Source organism: Leguminivora glycinivorella, chromosome Z, assembly GCF_023078275.1.
Source record: "Leguminivora glycinivorella isolate SPB_JAAS2020 chromosome Z, LegGlyc_1.1, whole genome shotgun sequence".
NCBI lineage: Eukaryota > Metazoa > Arthropoda > Insecta > Lepidoptera > Tortricidae > Leguminivora > Leguminivora glycinivorella.
The window spans coordinates 14,387,739-14,411,747 of NC_062998.1; the positions used below are offsets into that span (position 1 = coordinate 14,387,739).

The 24,009-nt window shown below is 35.7% G+C and overlaps 2 protein-coding genes and 1 long non-coding RNA gene across 13 annotated transcripts in view; 1 reads left to right on the top strand and 2 right to left on the bottom strand.

Moving 5' to 3' along the window:
* LOC125240915 (regulating synaptic membrane exocytosis protein 2) overlaps nt 1–24,009 on the bottom strand; it is a 169,244-nt gene that overhangs the window by 86,991 nt on the left and 58,244 nt on the right. The window lies entirely within an intron of this gene.
* Nucleotides 13,629–16,334, bottom strand: LOC125240935. Its single transcript, XR_007178695.1, has 5 exons — nt 16,119–16,334; nt 15,867–16,011; nt 15,382–15,652; nt 14,475–14,671; nt 13,629–13,932 (listed from the first exon to the last, which is right to left on the bottom strand). It is a non-coding gene; the product is annotated as an uncharacterized LOC125240935 (long non-coding RNA).
* LOC125240917 (chromosome-associated kinesin KIF4-like) overlaps nt 20,795–24,009 on the top strand; it is a 46,774-nt gene continuing 43,559 nt past the window's right edge. The window contains exon 1 of the mRNA XM_048149102.1: nt 20,795–20,914. The gene's annotated coding sequence lies outside the window, so the exon portion shown is untranslated. The remainder of the gene's footprint in view (nt 20,915–24,009) is intronic.

Below are 24,009 nucleotides of genomic sequence, written 5' to 3' on the forward strand. Positions count from 1 at the left end.
TATACTAAGTGGCTTAAAACTAGCACGAGATCCAAAACAAGTGTACTCAGCATGTTTTACAATTCAGCGGAAACAATACATATTTTAGCACTATCTAGTAAGTAAAACTACAATAGCAAACATCAGAGAACTATTAGGTAACAATTTAGCTAATACCAAATAAGGGAGTAATTAACTTAAGCTAAGGGTATACGCATTTAAACTATACGAGTGAGACAAACTTAAACATATTTAAACGGTAGAAGGAAAATTTAGCAGTCAGTGACAGAAGAAGATGAAGATGAGCATGAGGAGCATGAGGAGGAGGTGAAGAGGACGCCAGCCAAGCGCCTCTTAAATCTAGCAATGTTGGGGTCAAAAATGTCAAAATGAATATGATTAGAAGCTAACTCGTTATATTGGCGGCACATTCTAGTGATAGGATTATAGAAAGAAGTATTGTTTTTATATACTCTAAGAGCGAAAAGTTTAGTGTTGCGACCTCTAAATCTAGGTGTATTGAAAGTAATGGATGATAATAGTGGTGCAGAGTCAATTCTAGAGTGAACTATTTTGTGTAAATTTAAGAAGTCGCACATCTTACGACGTGCTTCAAGAGTAGAGATATTAAACTTGATTAGTCGACTGGTATACGATCTGTATGTACGTCCCAACTTGAATCTAAACGCAAGAACCTTCAAAAACAGCCTCTGCACCGCCTCTATGGCATTGATGTGTACAGAGTAATGTGGGGTCCATATAGAGGAACCATACTCCAAAACGCTCCTCACCAAACTAAAGAACAAAAAAATTAGACTATTCGGGTTCCTAAAGCCCTTTGTCGTTCTAAAGATAAAACCTAGCAGTTGCCTGCCCCTACTCACTATATATTCATAGTGTGTTATAATAAATAGATTATTAAAACATGACTATATGTGCTAAAAGTCGGTAAAAATCACGCTACTTAAGAGCTTCAATCGAAAACCCTGCCCGTACGTACCGATCGACTTATAACAAAATAATGTATGGTGGAATTGTCGCTCATATACATAAATGTAGGCCTAGAAAAAAAGCCGGCAATAGCTTTATGTCTAACTTTAAGGATAACTGGTATAAACATGCTTAAATTTAAAAAAAAATTTACATATAATGTGGTGTTACGGTATTCCACAGAAATTTCTAGAAAATGACTAATTTTCTCGAGAACGTTCCCTCTGACGGCAAAAAAATAATTTACATTCTTTGTTTCAAATTACATGTTTGGGGAATTTTGTGAGGTTTTACTGCCGGTCTATAATCAATTATTATATTTCTTTAATAGTATTATTTGTCTTATTTCTTCTACAAAGCGATTAAACATCTCCCAGTAATGGCAGATCGCTTAATCGGAGCAATATATTGCAACGGCAACCATTGATGCCTATGGTTGCCAGATAGTCGGATTTAGGCGGAATTATTCACGATTTTTGCTTGTTCTCCCGACTCCCGATTCATTATAATAAAAAAAAGCAGATAAAATAATACGCCGAGCGAAGGCGGTGCGGTTCGGTTATGGTAATATAATAATAAAAGATGTAAAAGGCCAAAAAATATGTTGTTTTATTTGAAAAAGCGAAAAAAAATTACCAGTCCCGAAAGTACCGAAAATCCCGGGAAATCCCGGTTCCATATTGCTTCGGTACCGAAAATCCCGGTTCTTTAAAACAGTACCGGTACTGCAATCCCTAGTTTATACGCAATCGAAAAATACAAATTGGGTTCTATTTAGCTTATAAGATTGGACCCGAGGCGAACAAATTGTTAAAATTTTAAAAGCTCCTAAAAGTTACATGGCCACAATGTAATCTTGCTACTTGTTGTAGGCAAGACAGGGGGCCGTGCTCGGGTGGAAGTAGCTTTGTTTCCTCAATTTACTAGTAAAACTAAAAACGTTGTCGCTCGTCGTTGCAACCGGACTTGACGGACGGATTCTGTGTAAAATGTGTCATGAAAGGCGGCTGGTCGTTAAAATCGGAGTCGTAATAAACGGATGTACTTTCATACTATCACATACGAAAACCAAATAAATACCTGTGCTTAGGTCGTTGTAAGAGGTTAATTGAGTTAGACTCGGGACTAATTTTTAAAATAAAATCATTACAGATAATAATGTTGTCAATGAAAAGTAATGAATAAATCTTTATTATTACAAAACATTAAATAATTACGTATTTTTGAACCTTTTTATGCCTAATTTTCCAAATTTTGAGAAATAAATACAGTTTCGGTTATTAACCGGTTAGAGACTATAAAAACCGGTTTTTAACAGAGGCCAAAAAGTCTCGGTTAACCGGTTTTTCGGTTAACCGGTTAACCGGTTTGCACACCCTACTTATTACAGAGTCGAGGACTATTTGACAGACAAACATGCATGGCCCGAACCAGAAACTACAAAAAACGAATAGCAATTAAAATAATTGTATTATGTATAGAGGACACAGTTCAGATAAGAAAGCACATCAAATATTTTATATTTTATGTTGTGTAGGTAAATTACATATTTAATGATATTGAGATTCATATTATCTTTTTCCTCTATGACAATTTGATATGTTTTCTCTGAAGAAGAACGACGTATTATTAAGCAATAATATAATTTATTGAAATTGATTTCCATAGAGTACCTAGTCTGTTCATATTCTTTGATGAATACTTTTGCATGTTAAATTGTATGTTGTTATTTAATGCATGTTAATTATAAGATGTAATGTTTTGAAAAGAAGTTGCCCGCCGAGTTTCTTGCCGGTCCCATAGTGGATACCCCCCTCCCAACTGAGGGGGGACTGAAATCTTCTCGAGGCTGAGGCGTAGGGTTAGAGCCGGCGTAGCTTTATTTGACGTTCATATGCGCATTGTAATATGCCTACTTGAAAAATAAATATTTCATTTTCATTTTCATTTTCATTTTCATAGAGGACCCTGGGTTGTTTTTGACGCTGCCATTTTTTTTTTTCAAAATGACCGTCTTTTTTAGACGATTTTTCAAGTTTGTCGTAGAGCACTCTAATTTTGGTCGTAGAATCTCCAAGCAGCCTTGATTAGAATTAAATAAAAAAAAATTGAAAAATGCGACAAATGTGAGAAAACTGGCTACTTTTGTTTTGTATGGCAACTTTTAAATCGTAAGAGATAGCCGGGGGTGCTCGACCAAATGTCATACAGATCTCGGAGTAGAAAAAAGTTGTATTAAAAAAAAATTCAAAATGGCCGACTTTTTTTTAAATTTCAAAATGGTCCTAGCGCGCTGAGATTTGGCACACGAGTGGACGGCCGACGGATTAGTATTCAAAAAGAATATTATTGAAAAATTTCAAATGGCGGCCTTTGTGGGCAAATTGAAATTTGTATGGAAGATTTTTTTTAATAACCATATCTCCGTAACGGTAGGAAAAAGGTCAAAAAAGCTTGAACTACACAATTTCAAAATGACCGACTTTGATTTTGGGAAATTTGACTTTGTCCCCTCTCGCCGCCGTTTTTGACTTTTCAAAAAAAAAATTCTCATTCCTATTTTTGGCCCCCGTTTTTACCATGTGCCAAATTTTACCGCGCTCGGACCGAAGATAAAAAAAAAATTCAAAGTCGGCCATTTTGAAATTTTGTAAATGCCATTCGATGGACCTAAGATAACTGTACAACATTAGTTCAAGCACTTAAACCTTTTTCCTACCGTTACGGAGCTATGGCGATTAAAAAAAACCTCCATACAAATTTCAATTGGCGTTCAAAGGCAGCCATTTTGAATTTTTAGAAATTTTCTTTTTGTATACTAATCTTGGGGCGGCTATCCACCCGTGTTGCGACGTACAGACTTGCAATTTTGAGTTTTAAGTATGTTATTATAGCTTACTAGACGACGAAAATTTCTGCGTTCCGGTCTTATCCAGAGGTTCTCAAATAGGGGCCTGAAAATGCGGCGAAATGGTTCCAGTAAAGGATGGTACGGCAGTGTTGGCTTCGTGCTCGACTTGGCGGGGGTACTGCCGTGCCCCCAGATTAAATTATAAGATAGTTAAGTTTAATGAAAAGGTTTATCTATTTGTATTCTTTTGCAGCAGCGTCTCAGCGAATCACAATGAGTTGTCTTGCCTTCGGCCGACCAATCGTATTAGTCTCTCGTATCTAAGTAATATTTAACGAGAGCTGTGATAGGCCTGTTTAAAATTATGGATATATATTAAAATCATAGTTCAAAACGATGGTTTTTGCCATAACTTTAACAGGCTTTAACACTGGCGTGTTTATTTTTGATAGGGGATGATTTTATTATTTCATAGTATAATTCCTCAATAAGAAATGATTTATTATATTTATTTATTTATTTATTAGTAAAAACATGTTTACATGACCTTACAGTAAAACCAATGCGTCACGAAACTTAGATAACAAAAAACACAGAAAATAAAGAAAACAAAATTAAAAATAAAATTAAACAATTGATTTGGGCGATGACGTCACAGCGTGGCTCCGTTGCGTTGTTGATGTATCTATTATTTTCGAGATACCTACAGTATCAACCATTTCAAAAGCTTTAACTGTTGTTTTGTGAAAACTTTTTATATAGTATAGTACTTTGGAGACTAGTTTCGAAGTCGTGACAGTTTTCAGACGTCCGTGACTGGCATCGCCTCGGCCATTTTGTACAACCGCGTTAAGAGCAAACGTCACCCAGCGTAAAAATCAACAAAACAAATCATGCAGTGATATCATAAAGAGATACCCAAAAACGCTGGCTACGCTAACAGGACTCAGGGTTCAGCATGAGCTAAAGCTTAGGTACTACTTTCCCAAGCGCTTATCATGATGAGTCGTACCAAAACAGCGTGTCTTTATATAATCTCTATATTGTACCAAACCTGAGTTCTACTAGGTACAGCCGAGCCAGTGTCAGCTCAGTGTCAGCTCTATCTTGGATACTGCTCACCCACGAACTCACCGTGACGATTTCTTTAATTACGATGATAATTTGTTTGTTATTTTTCGAAATACATTAACTTTAATGACAATTGGCGTTCATTAATTTTTAATGGTTAATGACAATTAACCTTTTGACTGTGTAATTTTTGTTAATTACCGTTCGGCCAATACTCCTAGGCATTTCTTGCAGCCAATCAATAAATAATATCCTAAAACATCTGGACGGCCGAGCTTCGCTCGGTTCTATTTTATTATATCACGTCTTTAGAAAAAAAAACTTTTAAATACAAGAACAAAAAAAAAACGAAACAAAAAATTAAAACTTAATTTCTGGCCGGGATTCGAAACCCTGACACCTGCAATCTGTCTGCGAACATTAGACCGACCTCGTACGACTGAGCTAAGCGCAGCCGATGTGCGCGGGGCGAAATTAACGACCATATTTAACGTTTACTAACGCGAAAGAAAAACTCATTAAAACTCCATAATTCACCGTTTTCCGGGACCTAAGGCTACGCTAGATCGATTTTCCAACCCCGAGAACCCCTACATAACAAATTTCAGCGAAGCTAATCTTCGGGTGGCCGTCCACCCGTGTGACAAATCTCAGCACGCTAGGACCATTTTGAAATTTTTCAAAAAAAAAAGTCAGCCATATTGATTTTTTTAATGAAACTTTTTTCTACTTAAAACCCTGTATGACATTTGGTCGAGCAGCCCCGGCTATCTCTTACCGTTTAAAAGTTGCCATACAAAACAAAAGTGGCCAGTTTTCTCACATTTGTAGTATTTTTCAATTTTTTTTATTTCATTCCAATCAAGGCCTCTTGGAGATTCTACAACAAAAATTTGAGCACTCTACGACAAACTTGAAAAATCTTCAAAAAAAGTCGGCCATTTTGAAAAAAAAAATGGCGGCGTCAAAAACTGCCCAGGGTCCTCTATGACATTTTGGTCGAGCACCCCCCGGCTATCTCCTGCCGTTTGGCCAGACCGTTCAACATTTTTTTACCCGGAACCGGTAGACCGACGGTCGGATTTTTCCGGGGTCGCAAGATCAACCTCTATACTACCACAGCCACACCAAATACTGCCACCTGCAAAATCTCCTGGCTATTTTTGGAAAAATGTCAGTCGGGTTGCAGCTTTATATTATATAGAAAAATAGAATAGAATATAGAATTGATAAATAAATGAATATACAAGAATTGCTCATTTAAAAGTATATGATATTCTTAAAGAAAATATATAAGTTATATTTAACCAAATTAACATGCAAAGAATTAAGTTATTTTATTTCATCTTTGTTTTAACGACAGGTAGGATAGGATAAGATTGGCTTAATAGTAATTTGAGGAAAGATTTCGTTTAATTTTTATCTAAAAAACCGGCCAAGAGCGTGTCGGGCCACGCTCAGTGTAGGGTTCCGTAGTTTTTCGTATTTTTCTCAAAAACTACTGAACCTATCAAGTTCAAAACAATTTTCCTAGAAAGTCTTTATAAAATTTTTTTTTCATATTTTTTAAACATATGGTTCAAAAGTTAGAGGGGGGACGCACTTTTTTTCCTTTAGGAGCGATTATTTCCGAAATTATTAATATTATCAAAAAACGATCTTAGTAAACCCTTATTCATTTTTAAATACCTATCCAACAATATATCACACGTTGGGGTTGGAATGAAAAAAAATATCAGCCCCCACTTTACATGTAGGGGGGGGGTACCCTAACAAAACATTTTTTTCCATTTTTTATTTTTGCACTTTGTTGGCGTGATTGATATACATATTGGTACCAAATTTCAGCTTTCTAGTGCTTACGGTTACTGAGATTATCCGCGGACGGACGGACGGACGGACGGACGGACGGACAGACGGACAGACAGACAGACAGACATGGCGAAACTATAAGGGTTCCTAGTTGACTACGGAACCCTAAAAACACTACGTGACGTCACGCGAGGCAAGTCCATTGGGCGTTTAGTGTTTTGTATTCGATATCAGTTATATGACTTCACCACGTTAAATATTGCCGGTTATAAAAAGTACATCCTGTATTTGATTTATAATCCTGTATTTTCTACATATAAATTCCTCACCATTTTACGATATAATGTGATCTCGTAACGTGTAACGGACCACACAGTCCTCGGTTCAAATCATAAGATATACCTATAATAATTGTGCTTAGAAACAAATGCATACAGAGATAAAAACTTAAAAATTGCAAATAAATAAAACGAAAACAACTTACATACGAAATAGAATTCCAATAAATTAAAAATAGAAATTCTCGGAATTAAAAACGGGCGCAATGGGGACAACCGGCACAATAGGCGCTTCCGGCGAGACTGGCACAATCGGCTTAATAGGCACTATTTGCCTTTTTAAGAAGACCACACGTTAGGGAAATGGCGGAATTCCCCTTGAATTTAACGAGTCTATGTGATTTTCGGTAAAGTAAGAAAAAATTACGAAATATTCTATCAACTGAAATATTGTTATTGTATATATTAAAAGGATTAAATTATGGTCAAATAAATGGGAAGAAATACCTATAGTAGTTATGCTAAAAGATTATTATTTTTTAATTGTTATCCATTTTTTAAATTACAAACGTAGATAGACTTAATACTAAGTTGAAAGGAGTCGATTTATATCAAATTGCATTTCCACAAATATTTATGTACGGACATTATTTTATTTTATTCTGATTCAGGACAACACACAATTTGGTCACCCTAAGGTAGGCGGGGCTAAGGAATATGTGTATAAAACGGCGCGGGCAGAACAGAGGGGATCATTCGACGAGGGAACGTTGAGGTGTTCACATCTGAGGTTTGGGTAGAGTCATTCGACTAGGAATCGTTGAAGGAACACATCAGGAGTTTAAGTAAGAAGCGGACTTGAGGTACAAGATTGAGAGGTTGGAGACTGGCGAGAAGGTATCTTGGTAAAATAGACTTGAAGACTACAAGTAAGTGTCCAAATTGTTTATTTAGAATGTGTTTATATTTGTAATTTTAGATTAGTGCTATTATCTGAAAGTGATAATTTTAATAGTGGTACTTATTCATTTCATATGAACAAGATATTCATGAATGTTATATTTATGTGGAAATTATTTAAAGTCGTTCAAATTTCAATTTATTTATTACATACAATTAACACTAACGGTTAATTTGGAATATTATTAATTAAAATTAGGATCTGAGTATCTCTAATACGACTACTACATGTAACAAAATAGATACATAAAATATTACACATATTTACTTTATGTACATACACATTCTATTAGCTAGAATCTCTTTGGGTGATTAGAAGGATTTCCATACTATTGTCTCATTCCTAAGTAAGATAATCTTGCTATTTCAATGAAAGTAGGATTAATAACTTTATTTATTGTTCATAACATGTAAACTTTATTAGAATTAAAGGATAACTTGTGGGAATTAATACTAATACTAAATACTAGGGAGGCATAGGACATCTATGGATGTTAGGATCCTGTCGCTATCAAGGAGAATCATTGATATAAAAATAAGATTGTTCACAAAAGTTGAATCATTGACACTGGCCTCGAGATTGGCAGACTTTGGAATCATCATTCCATTTTCATAATATGGTTAACGATAATGTTGTCTGGGAAATCAAACAATTCTAGCATTGACTAGTGAAACACGATGTCAAGCAATGGACCACTATACTCGGAACGTGGGAAATTGCACGCATATAGAATTTATACTTTGGGATCTTGGACAACTTTCGATGGCTAAGGCCGAACCAAAATATATATGGGATGGCGTGTGAGTCTAGGGATTTGTCGTTCGAAAGGCTAGTTCAATGAAGTATTTGTCTTAGTATCAAAAGAAGGTCAATGAATAGGCCCAATAATGGGTATCAAAATAGATATTCTGTTTCCTTGATAGACCAGGAGTAGGCAGAGCAGCTTTCATCCTGACGGTAGAGGACTTGGTTGCAGAAACATCCCAAAACATATAAAATTATACCGGGATTAAAGGGTCCTTGACTAATTATTTGATATCTACTACTATGGTAGTACATTTTTAAGTAGTGCAAAGACACTTTACATCAGTTTACTTTTGTTCTAAGGAACCCATTTGTTCAATGTTTGATAAAACATAAATTGAACCAGCAACCTGGTTTGTCCATATGCTCGAGCGAGGTCTTTATAATAGGCTATATTATATTATACACCTATTATTCCTACGTATAAGGGACTCGTGGGTCGGAAGCAATTAACCCCATTTTAAATAATGTCTTGTATATATTTTTAATATTTTTCCTGTATTTATATTCCTTACACAATTTTACCCTTCTCACACACTCTTATCTCAACGCACTAAATTCTTTCACAAATGTCGTTCACTCTGCTTATTATACCTCAAGTGAATATATTACTGCCTTATTTTATAACAACTTTAATTTAACCCTAATAGCAAGTTCCTAAAGGTAAAAAGAATCTGGATTATTACGCACAACTACGGGGTCCTACCATTTACTAGACGATCACAGTATTTGTTTTAATGGCCAATTTTTAATAGTGTATTGTTTTAATTAGGGCTAACAATTTAGACTTAAGTTAAGTAAGTTAGGTAATAAAAAGGGTAATTAATTAAAAGGGGTAGCGGGGTGTTATAAAGTGTTAGTCCGTGACGCAGGATGTAATAGACCCTAAATATGTCCAATTGTTAGCATATTCAAGTGACATGTTGTCACAAAGTGTTGCTGTGAATGAGATATCCTTTTTGGGAACTTGCTATCCTTCATGCTGAAACTTTATTTTAATTTTGTATCATTCGTCTATTCTTATTAACCACTACGTAATAGTCTAAGGGGCAATCAAGCTATTGATAGTTTTCTAAGATACGTTTCATTTTGAAGTATGTTTTGTAAGTTTAAGGTCACTAACCTGGATTTTTAAACAAAGTTATAATCCGATATTGAAACAGAAACATTGCACTTTGCACAACACATTTCACTCACTTATAGCTGTGTAATTTTAAAACCATTGTAGGCTTATCACTTATCTAATTAGATTTTTATTTCACTTTAATTCACTATTCAAAGAACTAATGACAGTTTGCGCTTCTAGCATAAACTAAACTTATAAACGTTACCCGTTACGAACTTAGGACGCGGCTTTATACGATAATTGGAATCGCGTGTGCACATGGTATTGTATGTAAACAATAACATAATTATCGATCAACAACGTGCGTACAGACTGATAAGAGATAACACGTGCAGAAAACTGTCATCGACTAGGGACACCGGGGCAACACCGGGGATAGAAGAAAGTATTTGAGGCTATTGTAAAAATGTCAAACCAGCTGTCAGTGAAACAATTCAATCGGAATGGTAATTTTAGAAAAGTTATTCGTTTTCTAGCTAATATTTATTCTGTTGCGATAATGAAGAGATTATAGCAAAAATAAAACCTCAATGGTATCGGTTATATTTATCTACTGGGAAAGTTTTGTACTAAAACAAATTAGTCGTTACTGAAAGCAATTACGCACAGATCGACTGTCTTGTGGTAATTTTGTGTCGAGGGTTCTTTAAAACGATATCATGGAAGATTATAAATACTTAGATACATCAAAATAATTTAATATTAAAACGTTGTACATGTTTTATGTTAAGGGAAACTTTTACTGTTTAGTGAATCAAGATTTTCCGTTCTGTTGGTTATAATATATCTGCCAGTCTCACTAAATTAAGTAGAAATGAGCAAGGAAATACTGCTAGTATTTTAGGTACTTTGCTCTGTGGGCCTCTGTAGGAATTGATTTCTAACTAGATTTGGCATGTAGTATGTATGTATGTCATGTACAAGTTGCTAGTATTGGCATGTTCTTATAAGAAACAGAATAAGCTAAATTAATGACAGTATGCGATACACAGACTTGATTAAGTACATTTTGTCAAAATCTATTCTTCATGTGTCAGTGTCGCATATCATGGTAAGAAATGTCACTTTGACAGCAAGAACACCATCATGTTCACTCTTACCTCACTATCTTCTCGCCCCTTTTCCGTGTTATCAATGATTAGTGATAAGTTGTTATCAGCTACAGAAAAACTAGGAAATAAAATGATGATTGATCTAGAGAAGCGTTAAGCTGTGAAATATCTATTGTAGCTGTGATTATACTGACAAATAGAGGTTGTTTAATCTTAAGTTGTTAATAATGAGATTAACAATAAAATAAATAACAAGTTCGGCGGAACAAGAGGGCCATTTCGGCCGCTTGGATTGACTATAAGAAGGCCTATGATTCGGTGCCTCATTCATGGCTGAGAAGGGTATTGGAGCTGTATAAACTTGATGCAGCTTTAATATCCTTCCTGGCTGCATGTATGAGGCAGTGGACCACAGTCCTTCGTCAACCAGGAGGCAGGGATGGCCCCCCTGGCCCGCAGGACTTCATAAGGATTGAGCGAGGAATATTCCAGGGTGACAGTTTGAGTCCATTATGGTTCTGCCTAGCTCTGAATCCCCTCAGCACGCTGCTGAAGGATTCTGGGCTAGGTTGCCGGCTTCGGAGAGAGGGTGAAGTCATCTCTCACCTTCTGTACATGGACGATCTCAAACTATTTGCACCGAACACCCAAGACCTGATGGTGCTATTGAAAACCACAGAAGTTTTCAGTACCGCCATCAGAATGGAGTTTGGTGTCGATAAGTGTGCGGTCATGCATGTGCAGCGGGGGAGGTTGTAAATTCAGAAAATTTACAACTTTCTGAGACGATGTCGTTCAGATCTATCTCTGAATCAGAAACCTATAAGTACCTTGGTATGTCACAGTCGTTGGGTATTGAGGATGTTGGCATTAGACGGTCGGTGAAGGAGCGCTTTTTCAGTCGGCTGACAAAAGTCCTTAACAGTCTTTTGTCAGGAGGCAACAAAGTGCGCGCCTTTAACGCCTGGGTAATGCCTCTACTCATATACTCCTTTGGCATACTACGGTGGACCCAGACTGAGCTGGACGCCCTGGATCGGAGGGTCCGCTCACTGCTTACCACACACCGTATGTTACACCCGCGCTCGTCTGTTATGAGATTGTACATCCCACGGAAGTGCGGAGGTCGAGGCTTCCTAAACGCCAAAGATCTCCACAACCGTGAGGTGTACAATCTCAGGAATTACTTCCTTAACAACGAGTGCGGGATGCATCGTGATGTGGTGGCAGTGGACGGAAACCTCACGCCGCTCTCCTTGGCGAAACAGAACTGGCGCAAACCTGTGGTACTAAGTACTGCGGACCGCAAGGCGGTATGGGAGAGCAAGCAGCTACACGGGCGGTTCTACAAGGCCCTCACGGGACCCGATGTAGATCTGCTCGCATCGGTGAACTGGTTACGATTCGGGGACCTCTTCGGAGAAACCGAGGGTTTTGCCTGTGCAATTGCGGACGAAGTTATGATGACGAACAACTACCGGAAATATATCCTGAAGGACGGTACGGTCGACATTTGTCGGGCATGCCGCCGTCCCGGAGAGTCACTCAGGCATATCATTTCCGGTTGTTCTCATCTTGCTAACGGCGAGTACCTGCACAGACATAATCTCGTAGCCAGGATTATTCACCAGCAACTTGCTCTTCAATACGGCCTTGTGGACCGCGAAGTACCGTACTACAAGTACTTGCCTGCGCCAGTTCTTGAAAATGGTCGTGCCACGCTCTATTGGGATCGATCTATTATCACTGACAGGACTATTGTAGCCAATAAGCCTGACATTGTGATAATGGATCGACTGCAACGCCGGGCAGTGCTCGTTGACATCACCATCCCCCATGATGAGAATCTCGTGAAAGCCGAGAAGGACAAGTCCAGTAAGTACCTAGACTTGGCTCACGAGATAACCGCCATGTGGGATGTTGAATCAACGATCATTGTTCCGATAGTCGTTTCAGCGAACGGTCTCATAGCGAAGAGTCTCGACCAACATCTTAAGAGACTCTCGCTAGGTGGCTGGATCAAGGGCCAGATGCAGAAGGCGGTGATCTTGGACACAGCACGGATAGTTCGACGGTTCCTCTCTCTGCAGCCCTAACCACCGGCAGCTTGGGCCCTGCCCCGCTGCTGGCGGCACCCTAGGTTAGGTTTTTTATAATGTGTTTATATGTGTTTTATATTGTTTTGTATGTGTTTTTGTATTTTACTTTTATATTCATATTATAAACAGCCTAGCCTAAGAAAGAAAATAAATAAAGAGTAAAATAAATAATAGTATTCATAATCATAGGGAAACTAGTAGCAATGAGCTATTTTCATACTTACTAACAACTAAGGATTAGTTGTCTTCCACTGAAGTGTGAACAAATTATAATTACTTGAAAGAGACAAACAATCAAGTAGCTTATTGACGAGAACGTCTAGAATTTAGAACATACAATCTAGAATTTAAGCATAGTACTTAAGTGTACTCAAGTTAAGGAGTTAGGCACACCATTCATTAACCTCAGGCAAGCTTATAGCTAGGAATATTTTTATTGACAGTCAGTCTGAGTCATTATTTAAGATAGTATTCAAAGCTGTGTTAACATGAAATGATTCCCATCAGTGAACAGATTGCAGTAGCTATTGCATTTAATAATTAGGGATATGGTGAATCACACACTAGCAAAATTATGAAGGAAGGTGGTAAATGAAACACCCACAAAATGCTTTATTAGTAATATTGGAAAGGTGCACAAAAAAAAAAAACCCAGAGCATATATGTTCATATCGTTTCCATTAGACGGAAAAGCGCCACTCCATGCAGGAAAAATAGAATAGAGAAGTAACTTTTAGTTAGGATTATTCAGGCAACAATGGGAAAAAAGATATTATGTTCCTCTTCTCGATGACTTTTGAAAAGTATCTTGATGTGAGACACGTTGAGTGATGATCATATTTGGTGTAGTCAGTGTAGGCGTTAGAAGTGATTGTACATGGAGAAGAATTTTAACTCTTTCATTGAAACCTGGAACAAAAATGAAGGGTAAATACATTTCAGTTAAAACATTTAGAATGCAATTCCACTATTGGATGTGCATTCCTTTTTTATACATACAGGTCAACAAGTCATATAATGAATTGCATTGTTTGTCAAGACATCTTCATGAAGTTGGCTTTCAATGATATTGTAATATTGTATTGTCATCCCACTTATTGGTTTTATAAAATTTCAGCTCTTTAGGTAGCATGTAGCTAGTAAATATATCAGTTATGGAGTAGTCTACAATATAACCTGAGGTTACAATAGGAAAGCATAATTGCCAAGAGCAAGCTTTTTAAAATATTTATCAATAGATTGTGATTAGAGTAAATCTAGTATACTATAAAATAGAGCTATATAGTGTTTGTGCCAAATATAGTGCACAGTATAATAGTTTGGATGAACAAATGGAGTCAGTCTGTAGTAGACTTGCTATTATTACCTCTAGAATCAGGAATAAGAGCAAATAATATTATTTACCCTAGAGTAAATCAAAGAATAATAAATAAATAAATAAAGCATTTTACCATTGTCTATGTAGAACAGACATACAGGAGCTGAGCCAGGTCAGCCTGGGAGTCATTCTGTTGCAAGTGAATGTGTTTCGAGCACATACACACATTGCTCAGTCAAAGGGGCATGCAAATGGAGTTCCAATTTGTACACAGCCGGGGAAGGGGCAGGACGTTGATCCTAGTATAATGGCAGTATTGTTCAGCATGCTCTGGAAAATTTAAGAAAATATTTATTAATTAAGTAGGAAATAAGTCCTAGTTATAAGCATAAGTTATAAGAATAAGATTGGTAGAGATTTTATAACTAAATAGGTATTTGATCATTTTATTAATTAGGGTCTATTTTAATTACGGGATAAATTTCAAATTCTATCATACTAAACTATTATCGAAATAAAGTTTAGCCAAATAGAATAAAAGAGAAATAATTGACTTAACAACAACATAAAAGTTAAATAAATAAATAAAAATTGAAGGGGCATTTTTGTACAGGCCTACTTGATTACAAACTAAGCATGATTCTTATTATTGACATTCGGTAATGCTTACATTCTTCATTTATACAATTTTTGCTTAAAACCAACATTGCTTGGTCAAACTTTAAAATTCATTCAACCTCCTTGCATCATTCCGGTGTTTGCCACGGCTCATGGAAGCATGGAGTCTGCTTGACAGCTAATTCCAGGATTTGGCGTAGGCACTAATTTTCAATAAGTCTTATTGAAATTAGTCTGGTTTCCTCACGATGATTTCCTTCACTCAAAAGCAACTGGCAAATATCAGATGACAGTTCTCAAGGACAATGGGTCGCGGTTCGAACCCGTACCTTATAATTCAAGGCATACAAATAATTTTATTAACACTAGGTGAGATTAGTTAACAGATTACAGAATCATTAGACATTAAAAGTGTAACTTACATATTACGAAGCAGTACAGGTGATGCAATCCGTGATCGTCGGTGCCTTGTCTACTCATGGAAGCGGTCCGTCGAAAAATGAGCTGCGACTGGCAGGTTTGAGCTGGTGGAGCGAGGTCACGAGGGTTGCTGAAGATAGGAAGGCGTGGCGTGAGTTTGTGAAGGCCCTTTGTACCTCCGGGGTGTCTTAGGACTACAACACCCACACATAACTGGTAAGGTAGTATAGTGGCACTGGGGCTTAACTCCAAGGGGCATCTAGCACCCAATACCTGAAACATGTAAATAGGCGGACATAAGAAATAGGAAGTTGTAGGCTTACTAAAATTCTCCATCTCTAAGACCAGAATTAGAATGTTATTGTAGTGCGCTATAGGAATTAGACAATCTCTCTATTGGAAAACATTTTACCATTTTAGCAAGTCAAGGTTTAAACTAAACTATGAACTGCTTTGTGATGGACAAGTTAAATACATTATTACTTACGGCGAAAACTTGGCTAATTCCATTATGGTATCATCAAATCATCATGAAAGAAAACCACGTAGTTCCACTGGCGTCATGGGGTCATTTTATTATTGTAGCTAAAGGTTCGGTTTGTTTCATTATTGTTCATGATGTTTTCCATAATCTAAAACCAAACAAGCATTTATTTATTACATTCGTTATACACATTTTGTGTTGTATTTACCACATTACTAACAACATATATCATTACTTAGTTAATGTATTACTCACTTTTTTATGATTTATAACAAATACAAGCCAGCAGGTCGATAAATTACGTAATTTTCAGTTCCAAATAATGCGTGTACGTCTGAACGGCATCCATTTTTCTTTTATTTCTGTCTGACTGACAGTAATGACGTGGCAATGACGTCAGCATAGCAAATGTTGCCATAGAAAAATCAAAAGGGCTCTATAGATCATAAGACATTTGACGGACCGGATGCGACTAAAATTTATGCAGTATGAATGGGGCTCTGCAGACTATGTGTAACGAATTGTAGAATAATAAAATAGAGACAGTGATTTGACGTTTACATTCAATCTTAATGTTTTTTTTTTATATAAATATGAAATAAATAAATAAATATTGGGGACATCTTACACAGTTCAACTTAGCCCCAAACCTATCAAATTTTGTGCTGTGGGTGCTAAGCGACGATATGCCTATTTGAATGGATAAAAACATGCTGTATACATGGAAAACATCCATGACTCATATAAATAATATATTTTGTGGAATTTCATTAAGGAAAAAAAAAATATTTTTAAAGTAAAACTTTGTTTAGACATTTAGTATACTATGACAAATTAAAAGGTCAGTTGAAGAACACCAAATTTCAAACTTTCTATGTTTTGCTAAATAACGGATCGTAGAACCATATTAGTTATAAAATGACATAAATAGGTAATGCGTAGTAGTACAGGATTTACTAGCTTTTGCCCGCGGTTTCGCTCGCATACTGTTCGAAACGTAATTCTTGTTCAATCGTTTACGAAACAAAGTAAGATTTCAGTTGGATCTGTAGATGTCGGTGTACGGTACTTTAGCCATGTTACCATCGTTGAATAACAATGCAACAATCGTTGCAATCATTTATTTAGAAAAATAGTACGTACATTATTATGTGCAACCAAGTCTTATATTTCGTCATGTTTGGAAACTTTCACTCATGTGTCTTTCCATCTTTTTTATGTAATACGTCGGTGGCAAACAAGCATAAGGCCCGCCTAATGTTAATAAGCTAATGATAGGTCAGTATGTATGTATGTGTGTATGTTTGTAACGATAATACTAGAAGATAGTTATGTCATAGAGTTAGAAGATGTTATCAGAGCAGTCAGGCGTAACAAGTTAGGTACTTGTATTATTTTTCCTACTTACAAAAGGAGAATTCTTAGCAGTATCATCTTCCATGATTTAACTTTGCGTCTTGAACTATAGGTTAAAAAAAAGTAAGTAATTAATACTTAACGGTAATTGGCATCACATACAATATTTTGCAGTTTTGCGTGCCGTTTGTATAGGGTTAATGCGAAAGTTAAATGTAAGACGTGATTGCATAAGGTGATTCATAAAGTAAAAAATAACATAGTCTCTGTACTTACGATATAAGTACCTATGTTTATTATTTTTAATTTCTGATCAATTTGAAAAATTGAAATAGCAACAAGAAAAAGGGAGAGCTTTTTAATTATGATATTATATATTATTTTTACTGTCATTATCTAAGTAGACTTGCAGGTATGTCAGAAACAGTGAAATTGAGCGCATGAGGAAGGATGAAATCTGAACGAGTAGTATAAATGAGATTAGCATAATAGAAAGAAGAGAGGAATTAGCTAGATGAATGGATGAAGTGTTATCTGAAGATAGGAAGGGTTTCTTCGTGTTTGCAAGTCTGAGAATAGTGACGGCAGTTATTGGAATTTCGAAATGGGGAAAGGGTTCTCCCAAACTTGATACCAAAAGAGTTAGGTGTTAGGATAAATAATTTATACCTTTTACAGGTACATTCTTTTGGTAACAACATACTCTACATGCCGCTAACAAACGAACTAAACACACACCCTGTGTCTTTATGGGATAAATCAGATAATTTTGTCTGGCATATATAAAAAAAAAAAATGTGACTTAACATGGAATCATATTTATAAAATTGTTGATTTGATTAAAACATTGATTGTCTGATTACTCTTATAATTATACATAGGACATTATGCCGAGAAAGGAGGAAAATTATTGATTAGTATTGAGTTGTGGACTGGTTCCTTGAACTATGGGGAGAACAGTTGTCAGTGGCTACCTGAGAATAGAAAGGCTTTTTCTTTCTAGTGAAGAGATCTTTGTAAGTTCATAATATCTGTACAATGGAGATAGCGGGTTACCTGTCGGACAATGTGACTAACCAACCTATATGAAGGTGCAAGGATTTTACCATTAGGGTACATTTGATTCACAACCAAATGCTTTTACTGGAATGAAAATTCTGGCTGGTGGCAATTTGACTCATGTGTCTGGGTAACCATTAAGTTCATAATTCGTGCTGGATCAGTGAGGTTCTTTTGAGTATTGGTCACTTTTATTCACCACAACTACGAAAATGGGAAATTGAAAATTTCAATAACTGAATTATTTTATTGGTTATTTTCGTTTAACACAAAATGTTATTTTGAATCAAACGAAAATAAAAGGGGCAGATGTAACGGACCACACAGTCCTCGGTTCAAATCATAAGATATACCTATAATAATTGTGCTTAGAAACAAATGCATACAGAGATAAAAACTTAAAAATTGCAAATAAATAAAACGAAAACAACTTACATACGAAATAGAATTCCAATAAATTAAAAATAGAAATTCTCGGAATTAAAAACGGGCGCAATGGGGACAACCGGCACAATAGGCGCTTCCGGCGAGACTGGCACAATCGGCTTAATAGGCACTATTTGCCTTTTTAAGAAGACCACACGTTAGGGAAATGGCGGAATTCCCCTTGAATTTAACGAGTCTATGTGATTTTCGGTAAAGTAAGAAAAAATTACGAAATATTCTATCAACTGAAATATTGTTATTGTATATATTAAAAGGATTAAATTATGGTCAAATAAATGGGAAGAAATACCTATAGTAGTTATGCTAAAAGATTATTATTTTTTAATTGTTATCCATTTTTTAAATTACAAACGTAGATAGACTTAATACTAAGTTGAAAGGAGTCGATTTATATCAAATTGCATTTCCACAAATATTTATGTACGGACATTATTTTATTTTATTCTGATTCAGGACAACACACAATTTGGTCACCCTAAGGTAGGCGGGGCTAAGGAATATGTGTATAAAACGGCGCGGGCAGAACAGAGGGGATCATTCGACGAGGGAACGTTGAGGTGTTCACATCTGAGGTTTGGGTAGAGTCATTCGACTAGGAATCGTTGAAGGAACACATCAGGAGTTTAAGTAAGAAGCGGACTTGAGGTACAAGATTGAGAGGTTGGAGACTGGCGAGAAGGTATCTTGGTAAAATAGACTTGAAGACTACAAGTAAGTGTCCAAATTGTTTATTTAGAATGTGTTTATATTTGTAATTTTAGATTAGTGCTATTATCTGAAAGTGATAATTTTAATAGTGGTACTTATTCATTTCATATGAACAAGATATTCATGAATGTTATATTTATGTGGAAATTATTTAAAGTCGTTCAAATTTCAATTTATTTATTACATACAATTAACACTAAGTGTTATAGTACCAACGTCGATCCCCACATGTACTTCAAAATAAAATATGAATAATCGGCGGCGCGTGTGTTAGCTCATTGAATTATATATATTTTATGTATGTGGATTCATATTGAAAGATAAGCGCTCAGCTACCTGCATAGTGAGTGACACGCTTAAATATAAGTCTAAAGTACTTAGATGATAAATCGCATTATTTTATTTGGCAGTAGTAGTAGTAGATTCCACGATGTATACTAAATTTATTATTTATAAATTAAATTATTTACTGACGCATGTGGAAAATAGGTATATTAAGTTAAAATTGTTACTCTAGTAGTCTTATCAAATACAACCCTTTCAGGCTTAGCATTAAATAGCGTGATGCGCACAGTTGAAATAAATTTTGGCGTTTTGTACACAACATGCGGTTTGTCGAATGTCGAGAGAGGTCATTGCCCTTCCCCGCTGCTGCGCCACGGCCGCGCGGTCGGTATCATAATACCTACACTACCTGCGTCACTGCGCTCGCTTGACTAGATTGAACGCAAATATTAATACGGTATTATTTTTCGAAGCATTCTATTAAACTTACCCAAATTCACGTATCTTATTTATCTTGTCTTTTTAGTTAATAAGATAAGAACTCTAGTAACTTTAATATTTTTTTGGAATGGTAAAAACCTATTTTTGCTAAATTATCGCAAATTTTATCAAGCACTGGAGTAGGAAAACACAATTTCAGTTTATTGATATATTTAAAAGGAGGCAATGCGACGTTTCTTATTTTTTTTAACATGAATATTTTTTTGTGTCTGTTTCGCTAGGTATGACAAATTGTCATATAGCACTCGAGTAAATTGACTCAAACTACGTATACACGCTAAAAATATCATTCTAAATGCAATACAGTTACATTTTTTCTCTCGAATATTTTTTTTACCACATTAGGTCAAATTAAAAATTATAACCACAAATTACCAAATTACTAAAAAAGCACCTTAGGAATGTGACCCAAAACGAAATGTTAAATTTATATGTTATCAATGTATTTATAAACGAAAACAAAATCGACTTTAATATTTTTTTAACTTAGGGCCCAAAATATAGCCAGCGCCGCAGGACTAATATGGCAACATAATGATTCAAAAATGACGTCGGTTTGATTTGATCTAAAGTAACTCTAATCAGCCCAACCGTTGTGCCTCTGAATTTGAAAATTGTAAATGTTCTGATGGGATATGGTGCGTAGAAATAGTGTTTTTTGTTTTTAAAACGAGCTATTATTAAGTTAAAGTAGGGTAAGTATACTTGGACCTAATATTCTACTTATTAAACCTTTCTTTTCATATCCATACTCATTAGTGTAACCTTTTTACGAAAACACGATTTTGCTAGGTCCCTTTGAAATATTAATATTATTTTTTAAGCATATTTTAAGTATTCATTAGTATTTAAAGTGTGAAATTAGTATATTTAACATTAAGTTTTGTATAAATATAAGTAGGTAGTCTCAGGTTTGTAGCCGTTATAGGTTATAAATTTGAAATATCTGTTCGCCTTTGTACACTTTCTCGAGTCTTATTATCACTAGTTAGTACCGATTGTGTTTCTTTTTCAGTGTTAATCATTGTACAAGGCTAGAACAAATGTAGGCATAGTGAAACGTCACTATTTCATGTAAGTAACCGCTGAGCTTGAGTAGGCAATTCCTTGCTTTGTTTTGTGTTTAATTCTTTTAAAAACCCATTTACAATGCAAACACGCAGAGCAGCTGCCGCCGCTGCAGCAGCGGCTCTCCAGCAGGAGCCTGAGAAGTGTGATAAGCTCCAACTTACCTTGCTGGAATTTAAACAATCCAAGGAGTTTAGTGCTCAATTGCTCAGTGAAAGAGAAGACAGTGAGAAGGAGCTATTATTGGTAATTGATAAAAACGATAAGTTAAAAAAGGAACTGTGTACACTAGAGAGTGATTTTAATAATGTAAACTCGGAGCGGGCCCGGCTTCAGGAGACGGTTGACAGGTTTATGGAGTGTAATGCTGCATATGAACAGGCCCTGAAAGACATCGACTCATTGGAGAGAGCACTGCACGACGCCCACGAACACATCTACGAGCTACGGGAGGCCCAAAACCAAGCAGCTGCGGCACACACTCAGACCTTGTTCGAGGAACTGGTCCGGCCTGCATCTCAGTTGGTTACCGCAGCAATTGAAAACCCTTCAGTAACTACAGATTTAACCAATGATGCCACTACACCAAGGTTAGTAAATTGCAGCGGAAACAAACTAAAGAAGTATATAAAATTAAATAAACTGATAAAAAAAAATCAAAAGATGTCAAAAATTAATAAATTGTTTTTAAAAAATTGAGATTTTGTAAAGTTAATATAAGTTTAGTAGATAAGTTAGATTTGTATACAGCTCAGTTAGAACACAGTAGATTACAGTATGAAACTGACACACAGGCATTAAAGTTAAAAATTCAAAGCCTAGAGGATTCAATAAAATCTTTAGATGTGATAAATGAGAGTTCAAAAAAAGTTATTAGTGAATATTCTTTAGCCATGGATGATTTAATATCCCAGATTAAGCATAATTCAGAGCGGTTTGAGTCGTTGACAAATGCCCAGGCATGTGCATGTAAGCAAGTGACTGGAGATTTGTCGACCAGTGCGCTTGACCCAAGCCTGTGTGACAGTTTACCGCAGGGGCAAATGAATGATAATGGCCCCTTCCACACTTCACAACAAAGCACACCTAAACCTAATGTTATTATGTACTGTGATGAGATTGGGAGCAATATGAGCTCATTTTTAAATTTTTACTTAAAGGGACTTAGTACAATCAATAACTGTCTGCCTCATAGCAGCTTTGAAAATATCATTAAACAAATTTTAAATGACAGTAATATCAATTGTAAGACAACACTGCTTATCTTTATGGGGAATAGGGGTAATGTAAACAAAAATAATTTAGTAAAATATTATGAACAATTAAACTCATTGGCAGTGCATGAAATTATTTTCTTTACATTCCCTATTGTAACCAGATGTCAGAGGCAGAAAAAAAAGAAAATAACACTAGACATAAGTTGAATGTAGCTTTATATAATCTTTGTACATATAGTAGTAAGGTTAGCATAATTGACACTAACAAATTTGTTAGTAAATACCATATGCCTATGGTGTTTTTGACTAAAGGTAAATGTTACCTTTCAAATTATTATAAAAGACAAATAGCTTTATCGCTATCCTATTTATTTGACATTTCTGCCAAGAATTTGGCAGACAACTCTGCTCCTATTGAGCAGCAAAGTATGAACTTGGAATTGGTTCCAGTCATAACCAATGATTTAAACTAGCTTCTAAGACAAAAGATTCTGTCTCTGGCAATTTAATTTTAAGTAACTATAAGAATCAATACTGTGAGCAAGGAAAGTATATCCACCTGGTGCATCAAAATATTCAATGTATTAGAGGAAAAGATTTACAAATTGAACTATTCATGAACGAATTTTATGTAGACATTTTATGTATTACTGAACACTGGTTAAAAAACAATGAATTAATGCCTCAATTTAATAATCACCAGGTGGCAAACTTTGATTAAAGTAAAATAGCGGAAGATAGGTGACGCGCCACTCAAATGTGGCCCTCAAAAAAAGCTCCCGTGACGCGCCACTCAAATGTGGCCCTCAAAAATCAAGCTCCCGTCGCTTGATTGCCTTCAGTTGCAATGGGCACTGCGTGCGCATCGGATGTCGTGAGACGTGTGACGTGAGGAAATTATAAATTATTTCTTATGGGTAAAACGTAACCAAAATGCTTTCGTGTGCTTTTATGCGTTGCACAAACCATTATAAAACGAAAAACAAATCGCATGGAATCACTATTCACTCGTAAGTACATGAAAAATTTTATTTTGTAAGATAATTTATAAATTCAGTCTTTGTTTTGACGGCCATTTTGCAGAGCGGGATAGAAATATAAGTTTCATTGACGTGCGACCAAATACACATGATAAATTAATGACGCTCAAAGATTGCCTTTTGAGATTTGCATTCGCGGTAGCGTCAGCATAAAATGTTGATCACAATAAATAATTTATATAATAAAACTTTTACCTGGTATTGATTGTTGATTGATTATATAATTTTTTGTTAAATGATATTTGACCTCATTTTTGCAACAAACTTTAGTAGTACACTATTTTGTTATTTTTATTTACAAATAATAAAATAATGATCAACTAAAGTTTGTTGCAAAAATGCTTGCCTTATCAACAAGATTTTTTTTAATTCACTCGCACCAAATATGTTTATTTGTTTTCTAGTTTTCCTGGAGATGAACTTGTCAGACACAAAAGGCTTATTATTGTAGTGCGTAAACAACGA